This window comes from Schistocerca gregaria, chromosome 3 (assembly GCF_023897955.1).
Source record: "Schistocerca gregaria isolate iqSchGreg1 chromosome 3, iqSchGreg1.2, whole genome shotgun sequence".
NCBI lineage: Eukaryota > Metazoa > Arthropoda > Insecta > Orthoptera > Acrididae > Schistocerca > Schistocerca gregaria.
Window position 1 is genome coordinate 177552228 of NC_064922.1, and position 14279 is coordinate 177566506.

The window sequence follows — 14279 nt, forward strand, 5'->3', positions numbered from 1 at the left end:
ATTACTGTACGATTTCCAAAATGGAATATCCCATGCATCTAGCCCCCACTAACTCTCTGTGTTCAAAGTTTATTAATTCCTGTCATTCGATCATAATCACATTGGAAGCCTTTTCACATGGATCACATGAGTACAGATGACAGCTCCACCAATGCACTGCCATTTTATATCTTATGTATATGATACTACTATCATTTGTGTGTGTGTGCGCATATGGATATCCCTTGACTTCACCAATTCAGAATAGTTTTACAACAGCATAAATAGATTTTGGAATGAAATGGTGCGTGTGTGTGTGGGGGGGGGGGGGGGGGGGGATGTGGAAAGTGTAGTTGGCTTGTACGAATTCAAGCAGCCCCAATAGGAACATAACTATAAAATGTGCTGTCATCACATACCTCATCTGCTTTCCACAAATCCTTCCGCATCATTCTATACTGAAACTATTCACTTAAATTAAGTGCCACCCAGTTGACTAGACTGGACAATATTTTGCCATTTAGGTTACTAATGATAGAATTTTGAGCATTTTTTTAAGAAATGCAATCATCGCCATTTGGACAATATTTTTGTTGACCAACACGATTTTTGGGCAATACAGGGAAGAGGAGGTGTATTTTTATGTCCTGATTTTAATTGAATGTCATTTGTAGTTATGTTTACTGTTCAGCCATCATTTGAAACACTGAAATATTGCAACACCAAAGTTCTACCAGTGTCGAAATAGTGATTCCAGTGCTAACATTAAACTGCTGTAGACAGGTAATTATGCTATTATAGTAGAGCATACACATTTTTATCTTACCTTAAGATTTATGCAAGGATTAAAATGTTTTTTCTTCCTCTTTCTTGTTACTAACTTATCCATAACTGGAAACTTTCACAACAGTACACAGCACAAAAACAATGAACAGCAGCACTTACATTACATTCAGCTGTAAGTAAGAACTCAACTGATTAAGAAAACAACAACTGAGCTTAAGTTAGGCAAACAGTGTACAGTTGTAGGTCTTGGCTAAAGTATGGATGGACTATAGACAACAATGCTATTGATATCTCGATGGTTGAAATATAACAATGGCCTTATTGACTATCAATTGCTCATACTGCTTTTTTATTGTGCAGCTGAAAATCAACATGACAAATAAAACTGTAATTTCCTGTAGGAGATAGTGCAGGGGTGGGGGGGGGGGGGGGGTGGTGGCATCCGCCGGACCCTGCTTTGGCTTCTTCCTTGTGCCATTAGATACGACGGGTGCCACAAGTTCCGGAAATCAGGGAAATTTTTTTTTTTTTTTGGGGGGGGGGGGGGGGAAGAACACCGGTAAAATCTCTCTTTCATTTCAGTAAATGAAATTATTTGTTTACTGAAATGTCTTGCATCGTCACTGGCTAGGCGCAGCTGAGAACGTGCATCACGTCCCTACTCCCTCATTACTATTGCTTTTCCTACCACTCTCCTCTAGCTTGGAGTCAGTGCTATCACCACTTCTTGCTGCTAGCCTAGCAGCTGCCAACGAGAGGCAGGGAGGTGTGATTTTGAGTGGTTTGTTTGGATCTGATTCTCAGAGACACAGCAGCTGGAGACGGTGGTCTTCCGTGCACAAGTTGTGTCCGAGTGATTACATTATTAAAAACAAAGATTCCAAGACTTACCAAGCGGGAAAGCACCGGCAGACAGGCACAGTGAACAAAACACACACACAGAATTACTAGCTTTCGCAACCGATGGTTGCTTCTTCAGGAAAGAGGGAAGGAGAGGGAAAGACGAAAGGATGTGGGTTTTAAGGGAGAGGGTAAGGAGTCATTCCAATTCCGGGAGCAGAAAGACTTCCCTGAAGGGAAAAAAGGACAGGTGTACACACACACACACACACACACACACACACACAGACACACACACACACACACACACACACACACACACACATATCCATCAGCACAGACACAAGCAGACATATTTAAAGGCATATATATATGTGTGTGTGTGTGTGTGTGTGTGTGTGTGTGTGTGTGTGTGTGTGTGTGTGTGTGCGCGCGCGCGCGCTCATTTTCTGGCAATGGCTATGGCTGAAAATTTCGTTCTAAGGGTGTGATTGCCTTTTCTAAGTGCCTGTCTGTGGCTCAGCTATCATCTTTACTGTGAGTTGCTGTCTATCCTCATTAGTATTGATTCTCAGAGTATTTGTGCAAGTTATCTGTTGCATGTTTTGTTCACCGCGGTTTCATCTCATAAACATGCTGTCTCTGACATGTGAGTAGCTGGCCACACAAGTGGATTCCCGCGACAGACCAAAACTGCAGGCCATCTCTGCGAGTATGTCTAACGGATTGGGCCTGCTGATCTGGAGCCCATCATTTCCTACCAGTGTGCAGGCTATGCCCGCCGGACCTAGTGTCACTGATCTGCCCAAGCGTCTCGTCTGTCTGCCTGTGTGTGGCATAATGGGTGGATTTTTGTTGTATTCTTGGACCCAAGACCATGGCGCTACTCAGCAGGCCTGAGGCCATGGGTGATAAATTTCAGGAATTGCAACTGTCTCACTACATTACATCATACAGTGTGACTTTTATAGAAATTTTATTTATTCTAGTAGATTTTGGCACTTTGAAAGTAGTTTATGTATTAGAGAGAATGCACAATAAGAAGAAGAAAATCGTGGCTTTTCCTGGCAGTTTGAAGGCTAAATACTCATACATTTCTCAAAAGTAAAATCACACAATATTTCTAAAATAACAGATATAACACTGTGGGTTATAACCAACAATAACGAACATAGTAGAACCAACATTTTGTTATTGATCACCTATAGTATTGGTTTACACAATTCTTCCCTGCCTCCCACACTTCTTTCAAGAGGCCTACATTTTTTGAGGTTATTTCTGAAATCAGTGCAAAGGTAATTTAAATCTGTCTTATGCTCCAAGGAAATGCGTAGTTTTGTCACCAGATGTGTTTCGTTTTATTGAAATAAAAACAACAGTGGTCTTAATAAAAAATGCATATACCATTTGATTTGCCTTCTCCAAATAAAAACAGTTCATTACAAAAAATGTTGATATTAGTACTTAAGATTTTTGCTCACACGTGGGAGAAACACAGAAGTCCTTACTTTTTTGGTCAACTTATATCTTTACTTACCCTTGAGATCTCAAAATTTGTCAGGGAAAAATGCTAAAACTTGTCAGAAAATCAGGGAATTTCACTTGGGGAAACTTGTGGCAACCCTGAGATCCAATATATACCCATCATGAGTGGATATATAATAAAATTTTGCAGGATACCTTATGTCCATTGCTTACAAAACTGTAAATATCCAAACTGATTGTTGGATGATTGTGTAATTGTTGGGGAACTTATGGACTAGCAAATTGAAGGTTTTTTTTCCCAAAGATCTTGATTACACCTGGTGTGAGAGTGGAGCTCAATAGACTTGTAGACCTTGAGTCTCACCCAAACAATCTTGAATGCAGTTTCAATTTCGATCTCGGTGAATTTGCATTTCTTATCTACTACTACAAATGTAGCACCTGCATTTCCCATTAGCCTATACTTTTGATACACGCTTTTACGTTTTCCTCAAAATCTCACTGCTGTCAATTTCAGGCTTTAGTTGGCTTTCTGTGCCTAATATTGATGATTTGCATGACGTAATTAGAGCGGGAAAAAAATTGTATTTGCTTATGACACCAGTATTGTAGTAACAGCCGCTGAAAAAATCTCTGAGATCTAGGTTCTGCTGGTTTCAAAAAGACATGATAATAATAAAGAAAGAAAGAACTCTATGAATTTCCATTCTTCTCCACATGTAGAAAAATTTGATATAATTCTATAACTTGACAACAAATTACTGAAATTGATTACTGAAACTTAAATTCTAGGGATATTGGTACAAGAAAATTTAAAATAGAACTGTCATGTGAAAGAATTTCCTAAAGAAACTGGAAACGTACACATTTCATGCAGCTGAAAATAATGAGCCTGCCAGGCTGTTGCGTATATGAGTGTATCCTGTGTGCAAACAACACAAACAAGTATCTTTTAAACAGTACTGGACATTTACAACAAAATAAGCATATCCATAGACACAACACAAAAGCATCAGTAATATCTACCTGTCTCCATGTAGAACAGTATTGCGTCAGCAAAGTGCTTCACAAGTAACAGATTATTCAGCAGTCTCCCTAGGGAGTTAAAACTGCAGCAACATAAAAACACATTTAAATGTAACCTTAAGCAATTTCTGATGGAACAGTCAGTAAAAGAATTTTTAAGTTTTAAAAAAATTCTGTTGTAAATTATATATGTAATTACAGCTAAACTCAAATTGTCCTTTTCAGTTACTTGTAATTTATGACTGTTACTTGTAAACTGAATTTTGTCCAATTTCTGGCAGGTTGTTGCTAATGCTACAACAGTAAACCACAGGTGGAACTTGCGGAGAGGGGGGGGGGGGGGGGGAGGCATATGTTTGGTTCTTACTCTGGGTCCCCTACAGCTGTTTTTGTCTGTATTTAATGGATTGTCACCTAACTGTAAAATAAAAAATAAAAACTTCGTAGTTCACAACTGACCCATTTGGGGGAAACCTACAATTCTCAACACAATGACATGCATCCTAGCCTGTTACAGAATCTTCGAAGTCCAAGGTTTGAATGTTCCACTAAACTTGGAAGCAGGAGACCACAATCTGTTCTGGGAACAGTGCTCCAGAGTCTAGGCTTCATTGAAACTCTTGTGAGTATAGCTGGTCTTCTCAACCTGCTTTGCCAATCACTGGAATGATCAAAGTATGGAACCAGTGCCCAAATGACAAGCATTGTTTGTTCCAATGTGTGCCAGAACAACCTCTTTGGTCTGTTGAATAAGATCTTGAGGCATATGTACTGAGTGCACCTGTTGTTTCTTCCCTTGCTACGATTTCCGTAAGTGGTACCATTATTCATCATACGTTTGAACTGCTGATAATTAACGACATTACTATGCTACAGAAATAACAGTGTCAAGCGATTTGCTTCAAGCAGCTGATGCCTATGACTTTCACCCATTTGTAAAGGACAAAGCCAAGAGCAAGGATTGTAATTACAAATGTGCTTATGAGTTGATGTAACTACTTTTGTACTTGGGCACCAATAGAACATAGTATTGGGATTAAAAGCAAAGTATATCTATTTAAAAAAGCTGATAAAAATACTCTCAATGCCTTTTTAAGAGACAGCCTTCACTCCTTCCGATCTGATCATGTAAGTGCAGAAAAGTTTTGGAATGTATTCAAAGAGATAGTATCAACAGCAATTGAAAGATATATACCACATAAATTAATAAGTGTTTGTACTGATCCCCCATGGTACACAAAATGGGTCCGATCATTGTTGCAGAATCAACGAAAAAAGCATTCCAAATTTAAAAGAATGCAAAATCCCTAAGATTGGCAAAGTTTTACAGAAGTTCGAAATATAGCGTGTACTGCAATGCAAGATGCTTTTAATAATTTCCACAATGAAATTCTGTCTCAAATTCTGGCAGAAAACCAGAAAGAGATTCTGGTCATATATAAAGCACACCAGTGGCAAGACACAATCAATACCTTCACTGCGCAATAATAGCGGTGAAGTCACTGATGACAGTGCCACTAAAGCAGAGTTATTAAACACGGTTTTCCGAAACTCCTTTCCCAAAGAAGACAAAGTAAATATTCCTGAATTCCAATCAAGAACAACTGCCAAGATGAGAAACGTAGAAGTAGATATCCTCGGTGTAACAAAGCAGCTTAAATCACTTAGTAAAGGCAAGGCCTCTGGTCCAGATTGTATACCAGTCAGGTTCCTCACAGAGAATGATGATAAAATAGCTCCATATTTAGCAATTATATACAATCACTCGCCCACAGAAAAATCTGTACCTAAAGACTGGAAAATTGCTCAAGTCACACCAACACCCAAAAAGAGAAATAGGAGTAATCCGCTGAATTGCAGGCCTATATCACTAACATCGATTTGCAGTAGGGTTTTGAACATATATAGTATATTTGAACATTATGAAGTACCTCAAAGAAAATGATTTATTGACACAGAGTCAGCACGGAGTCAGAAAATATCGTTCTTGTGAAACACAACTAGCTCTTTATACCCATGAAGTATTAAGGGCTATCAACAGGGGATGTCAAATTGATTCCATATTTTTAGATTTCCAGAAGGCTTTCGACATCATTCCACACAAGCGTCTTCTAACCAAACTGCATGCCTACAGAGTATCACCTCAGTTGTGCGACTGAATTCGTGATTTCCTGTCAGAAAGGTCACGGTTCGTAGTAATATATGGTAAGTCATCGAGTAAAACAGAAGTAATATCCGGCGTTCCCCAAGGAAGTGTTATAGGCACTCTACTGTTCCTGATCTGAGTAGCTGTCTTAGATTGTTTGCAGATGATGCTGTCATATACCATCTTGTAAAGTCATCGGATGATCAAAACGGCTTGCAAAATGATTTAGGTAAGATATCTATATGGTGAGAAAAGTGGCAACTGACCCTGAATAAAGAAAAGTGTGAAATTATTCACATAAGTACTAAAAGAAATCAGCTAAATACTTATGGATTACAATTACAAATAACCTAAATTGGAACGATCACATAGATAATATTGTGGGAAGAGCAAACCAAAGACTGTGATTCATTGGCAGAACACTTAGAAGGTGCAACATGACTACTAAAGAGACTGCTTACACCACACTTGTCCACCCTATTCTGGAGTATTGCTGTGCGGTGTGGGATTCGCATCAGGTGGGTCTGATTGATGACATCGAAAAAGCACAAAGCTGGGCAGCTTGTTTTGTATTTTCGCAAAATAGGGGAGATAGTGTCACAGACATAAGTTAATTGGAGTGGCAATCATTAACAAAGGCATTTTTCGTTGCGAAGGGATCTTCTCATTTAATTTCAATCACCAGTTTTCTCGTCCGATTGCGAAAACATTCTGTCGGCACCCACCTACATAGGGAGAAATGATCCTCACGATAAAATAAGAGGAATTAGGGCTCACACAGAAAATTTTAAGTGTTCGTTTTTCCTGCGTGCCGTTCGAGAGTGGAATGGTAGAGAGACAGCTTGAAGGTTGTTCATTGAACCCTCTGCCAGGCACAAACCAGTTGATTTGGGGTGGGAGGGATAATCATGAACTTCAGTAACAACTCAATATCATTCTTCACATGCATCAACTCCCTGTAGCTTACCTGCTTGCCTCATTCTCCCTACAGCCATGTAGAGCAGAAAGGAAAGGATATTCAGTCAGAGCTGCTGATAAACTTCATGATTCTTCAAGTAGATGTGAGAGGAGCATACAGTACCCTCTCTGTTCTGAACATGTCACTCAGCTTGTAGGACATGGGTTTGTGTACAGAAGTGTAGTGCAGCTTACAGAAAATTCATTGACCCACACCCAGATTAATCTTTTACTGCCTTATCCTGTGGTCTGGCTACGTCCAAAATTCCCTGTAAGCCACTCTGGTTGCAATACTCTCTCTCTCTCTCTCTCTCTCTCTCTCTCTCTCTCTCTCTCTCTCTCTCTCCCTCCCCCCCTCCCTGTCCCTCATTCCACCGACCATGATGCTGACGTCAATTATAACAGTTAAAACAGTCAGCTGCATTAACAAATTCAGAACAAAATTATGTATCCCGTGAAGTGTGAACATTCAAGTTGTCTTACTTTTCGATACAGAGAATTGTGTAAATCAGTTGACCTTTACTGTGCGCGCACATTTCAAAAAGGCTCAGTAGGTGGTTGCATGTACTTCAAATGTGGTCATTTGCAACAAAGACAAGATTGTGGGATAGACCTCTCACAGTCTGCATTCCAGATATGGAGAAGCAAGTATTCACACAAGTCAATTATTACTTGATCACAGTTTCTGCAGAAATTTACTGCATTTGCAGTATCACAAGCCACAAAACCACCACTTCAGAATACATTTCTACCAGAAAGTGTCGGGATGTATTCTACTAACATCCTTCTTTTTGTCGGGTTATACCATAAATTTATTTTCTTTCCAGTTGTACTCAGTACCTCTTCATTAGTTATTTGATATATCCATTTAGCTTTCAAATACCCCCTGTAGACCATATTTTTAAAGCTTCTAGTCTCTTCTTGTGTGAACTATTTATCATCCACATTTCACTCCCGTACACACAGGGTTGTAATTTAACATGACCCAAAAATAACATGAGGGTTTTAAAAAGTAAATAAATAAAATCCAACTATATTTAATTATGAATATTTAATATTCATAAAAAAATTACATAGTTAACTGTACACAAATTAAAAAGAGCCATCATTGCTGTCAAAGGCAACTGTTTACTGTCACAAGAGTCTATTTTATTAATATTGTGTTTTAACTTTTTTTTACAATATAAGAAACACCGTTAAATAGTGTTAACGCTTCTGGAAAATAAGATTTTAACTTGATGTTGAATTGTAATGACTGCAAGTTACAATTTAGTTCTTTTTTGAAACATGGAGCAATTTATAGCTCTTTCCTAATTCCTTTTCTCTTTTTTCTCGTAAATTATTTCTTAATTTTGACAAAACAAGTCTATAGATGTAGAAGGTTCTTTCAATGGAGGCAGTGCTCGAAGGGCAAGACATGAGACTTTTCACAAAAGTAATAAATCCTGGTGGAAAGTTTCCTTGTTTTTGCTGTTTACTGTTCCATTATCTTCCACCACTTGTTGGGACGGAATTCTTTACAGACGAATGGAAAAATCAGTAGAAGCCGACCTCGGGGAAGATCAGTTTGGATTCCGTAAAAATATTGGAACACGTGAGGCAATACTGACCTTACGACTTATCTTAGAAGAAAGATTAAAGAAAGGCAAACCTACATTTCTAGCATTTGTAGACTTAGAGAAAGCTTTTGACAATGTTGATTGGAATACTCTCTTTCAAATTCTAAAGGTGGCAGGGATAAAATACAGGGAGCGAAAGGCTATTTACAATCTGTACAGAAACCAGATGGCAGTCATAAGAGTCGAGGGACATGAAAGGGAAGCAGTGGTTGGGAAGAGAATGAGACAGGGTTGTAGCCTCTCCCCGATGTTATTCAATCTGTATATTGAGCAAGCAGTAAAGGAAACAAAAGAAAAATTTGGAGTAGGTATTAAAATCCATGGAGAAGAAATAAAAACTTTGAGGTTCGCTGATGGCATTGTAATTTTGTCAGAGACAGCAAAGGACTTGGAAGAACAGTTGAATGGAATGGACAGTGTCTTGAAAGGAGGGTATAAGATGAAGGGTATAAGATGAACATCAACAAAAGCAAAACGAGGATAATGGAATGTAGTCGAATTAAGTCGGGTGGTGCTAAGGGAATTAGATTAGGAAATGAGACACTTAAAGTAGTAAAGGAGTTTTGCTATTTGGGAAGCAAACTAACTGATGATGGTCAAAGTAGAGAGGATATAAAATGTAGACTGGCAATGGCAAGGAAAGCGTTTCTGAAGAAGAGAAATTTGTTAACATCGAGTATAGATTTAAGTGTCAGGAAGTCGTTTCTGAAAGTATTTGTATGGAGTGTAGCCATGTATGGAAGTGAAACATGGACGATAAATAGTTTAGACAAGAAGAGAATAGAAGCTTTCGAAATGTGGTGCTACAGAAGAATGCTGAAGATTAGATGGGTAGATCACATAACTAATGAAGAAGTATTGAATCGGATTGGGGAGAAGAGAAGTTTGTGTGCACAACTTGACCAGAAGAAGGGATCGGTTGGTAGGACATGTTCTGAGGCATCAAGGGATCACCAATTTAGTATTGGAGGGCGGTGTGGAGGGTAAAAGTCGTAGAGGGAGACCAAACGGAGAAGTGCAAAAACACGAGAGATTTTTCTCACTTGGTAAAAAAGAAAGTTATTTTTGCATCGTATAGTTACAGGGGGATGAAAATGGATTTATTTTGAGAATCCCAAGTGCACAAAATCATGGGTAGACCCAGGCACAGCATCCACATTGACCGCAAGATCGAATTGCTTTGGCAGAAAGACGATGCTGTGTGTTTGGTGAGATCAGAAGGGTGTGGTCTATTATGAGCTGTTAAAACCTGGGAAATTGGTTAACACTGTAAGTTACCAACAACACTGGAGTGATTGGAACTGTTTGGTGCTTGAAAAAATGCCACAGTACCAGGCAAGAGGTGACACAAAGTCTCAGAGAATACCTGGATAACATCTGCAATGTATACAAGCTGTTAGCAGCAATATTATTCCATAGGAACCTTATCTTAACCTCAGCATCATCTGAGGGGTTGCCGAGAACAACTAATATATTATTGGCACCAATAACATAACTGCTTATAAATTGGTCACTTAATGGCTATGTTTTCCACCATGAACCTTAGAATTTTCTGCACAACAATAAACTGCTGTTAAGATGCAGATTAAATGTCAGCCTTATTACAGTATATAATGAGTGACAGAGTACATGTTCCATTCCGACGGAACACTTTTCTTCTGTCCACAAGGTCACAATACTGCTGCAGTCGTTTTAATGCAATGATCCTTGTGTAGATGAGATAACTCAAAAATTCTAGATTAAGGGCAAAGATAACATTTTATTGTCATTTGGTCCTAATTATACACTGTCATTAATAACTTTTTTAGTTACCGTCATGAAAGAAAATTCTGAGATTTGAAATAAATCACAAAACTTAATAGCTTACATCTAATTGCTGCAGCATTCCTTCATTATAGTTACTGTTCAGTGTAGAAGAGAAGGAACATAACTTTTTTTGTCACCTCAAATATTTTTTGGCATGCTCAAAATATACACAAGCCATTTTAATCTAAATGGATAGTAACAATAGGCTTATAGAATAATGGCCAATGCTATTCTCCTATCTATCGCTTCTGCCTTGTCCTGCAGTTATGCAGGGTCAGCCATGGTTAATCGGGTTTGGCACGTTTGAATGTTATTCTCCTAACCCTACTAGCTATGCTCTTTAAAGAATCCATTCACTTATTTTAAATAAAACCATGCTGTATTTATTTGCCAAGTATAAATTCTCTGTGAGGCAGTTTCAGACACATGTACATCTTGAGTAAAAATTCAAAAATTCATTTAAAATTGCAGGTCCTCCCCCTCCCCCCCCACCCAGTGACTTAAATGACACCCCACCCAGATTCTTAAGCCATTATACCGAGCGCCTCATTAAGACCATGTATGGTGCAACTTTGAGAAACTTGCATGTACATTAAAAATAAAGTAGATGTGATGGAATATGCCTTCTAAATATGGCTTGCTGGGATTGGGAAATGACATGAAATACAGTTGTTATAAATGTGCTTGACAATGACACTTAATTGAAATGAGCTAACTGCACGATTAAATGAATATCATATTACAGCCTACTACAGACCGTGTTTACATTTATAAAGTATCTGTGGATCCCCATGAACACAAAATTTTATTAGAACATAAGCACCTCACATATACTTCTGAATCCACACTCTGCTAGTCATTGTGAGCTGCATGGCAGGGACTGCTTTCCATTGTACAACACATTAGGATTTCTTCTCGTTTCATTCATATATGGAGCAAGGGAAGAATGACTAGTTAAATATTTCTTTGCAGGCACTAAGTAAATCTGTTTTTTGTAGACTATCTTAAGATAGATGCAAACTCTCCTGAGAAATTCTGGGTATGTAGGCTTAGGCAGCGAGTGAAAATTTGTACCTAGGTCTGTAATTGAACCTGGGTCTCCTGCGTGCTAGTCAGGTGCGTTAGCCACTAAGCCACCTCGACGCAATGCTTCACACAAATGTCTGGATTACGCTGGCATGCTCCCTGCCCAATCCAAATTATCACTGCTGCCCCAGTTTACTTTAAATTCCCCCTTACAAATGAACAGAATTGCTGAGGCTCTCCATCTTGTGGAATAGCACCTCAGTATTGAAAGCAAATAGGAGATCCAGCCTGAAAGGCAGGTGCAGGTACATATACAAATGGAATGACATAATGTCTGAAACTTTACAGGTCTTCCAGTGCTGAAATAAGCAATGAAGAGAACCTAACTGCATATTTTAATGATTTTTTCAGCATCTGACTGTACAACTTCCTTATTTTATATTACTATCATGATTTTGGTCTTAAACCTTGTACTCTATAAAGGATTAAGACTGAAATCATGATAGTATCATAAAATACCATTCGAACATTATTACATGACTGTGGACCCAAAATAGGAAAAGCTTATAACAGCATCTACCTGTTATATTGTTATAGTGCATTTGTCAGTAGCCAATCACTATACTTTAAAACAGTGCATCAATTCTAAATCAATAAAAAAACGCACTGTGCATATTAAATTATAATAGGTATCCACCAACACAGCCCTTGTCCAAGGAAAATTAATATTGTAAAATTATATGTAATCTTATATTGTAAGATACCGTCCATCATCACATCTGGTACATTTGCGCCAGTGATGCAATCAAATGAATGAAATAAACAATAGAGAGCAGTAATATACTTACAGAACGAATAACTTTTCACTGAAGGCAAGAAATACAATCATAACAACATGGGCACTCCTATCCAGTTTATAGTCCCAGTTACCAAGACTCGCGAAAAACATACCAATTTGAAAAGTTTATCCAAACATATAAATTATTAATTGCTGTTCTAAAGGAAACAAGTTATAGGCCATCATGCATTCGTATTTGTGGGCATAGTACATAAACATTAACCCGAAAGTGAACAGAAATCGTGTCACATGCAAAACACACTTCAAACAAGTGCATAGTCATGAGCGTAATGTTGAAACCAGTAATACATTAGCTCGTTAATAAAGCTGGCAGGAAACAAATTTCCTATCGATAAAGCTTCACTACAGTAAAATAGGTAACTGACACACGAAATATGTGTTGTTAGAAAACTTTAAATAAATCACAAAACACTTTGGAGACGCGATTAATGATATAAATATTACATAACATATAGTATCCACTAATTTTACGGGGCTGCGCAAATCTTTTCAACGCGCAAACGTAACACAATTTGATTTAGCTATGTTGGTGATATACGACTTTCGGAACGTAAAACACACGTCCTGACGCCCAGGACATGCGTCGTGACTAGTGAGGACGTAGTCAGCTGTTCTGAAACGAGCCATCTAACGTAAGGAGCTGAACTACGGAGATCTCAGCGCATCGCTCTCGCCGCGCCTCGCTATAACTGGGTAACACATTTTTTGCATTATGTATGGAATACAGGATAAAGATGCCATTAAGAATGTGTAGTTACCTGTATTTTGTACGGTAAAATATTTCAATGGAGACGGATTTGCTCTAAGTTGGACTAACAATCTGTGGCGTTGATTGTTCTCGCATAGTATGCGTTCCCGTCGTGGCCATAAGTATCCCAGAAAGCGCCTGTAATGTTAAGATCATACTTCACAGGATCATTTCTGTAGTATGTCTTCAACTCTCTCTAGTTCAATACTGGAGTAGACGCAACCACGATGATGAGTGGTAGCACTTTCCCTGAGCGTGAGGCATGCAGAATGAGATTTGTAGGATCTCATCTGCAATCGATGATCGTTCACCATGCCTTTCGGGGCATGGGAAGGGAATAGTGCTTTCCGAGTGGTTTTTTGTCTTTCAGTTAAACATAGGTACTGGTTTATACAGATCAGTATTCCGTATGGATACGTTAACCGATGTATTGCTCGTAATTCTCGTCCGTGTCGTAGGCTCACTGCTTCGAAGTGCAGTATGTCGCGTTAGAGGCCGCACAACCAATCAAGAGTTTCGGGCGTCATTAATCGATGACGACTATGGTGGTATTTCATCGTCGAAGTTAACGGAGAGAGGCATCAACATTGTAGCAGCTCGAATTCTGGCGATCTTCACGTCTAGACGAGAATCGAAGAAAATGTGGCGCTCTGTTAAGATTGAGGATAGCACTGGCACAAAGACGAAAGCTGACCCACCTTATTTAATTATACGGACGTGGAAACTACAGTTGCAAATAGAATTTGTTTTCCGTTTGTAAGACATCTGTGATGTAATAGGAAAATTAGTTTTCAGGTATAAATAATGTTAAAAATCGCCTGTAATCGTCGAAGTATTATTAAATATGTATAATTTCTTATAATAACGTGCATGGAGAACGTATGTTTCAAAACATCGCAGTGACAAACCCGATTTGTCGAACAGTGTCTATACTAGGGAACACAGAGATCATTTGGTACCGAAACTTCGTAGAAGAATGTGTAATTTGTAGCATTCCCATTT

The 14279-nt window shown here is 38.6% G+C and overlaps 1 non-coding gene across 1 annotated transcript; it reads left to right on the forward strand.

Annotated features, from left to right (window-relative positions):
• The first annotated feature begins 13425 nt into the window (after positions 1-13425).
• Positions 13426-13633, forward strand: LOC126356831 (small nucleolar RNA U3). The gene has a single exon (XR_007565849.1). It is a non-coding gene; the product is annotated as a small nucleolar RNA U3 (small nucleolar RNA).
• Positions 13634-14279: the final 646 nt, after the last annotated feature.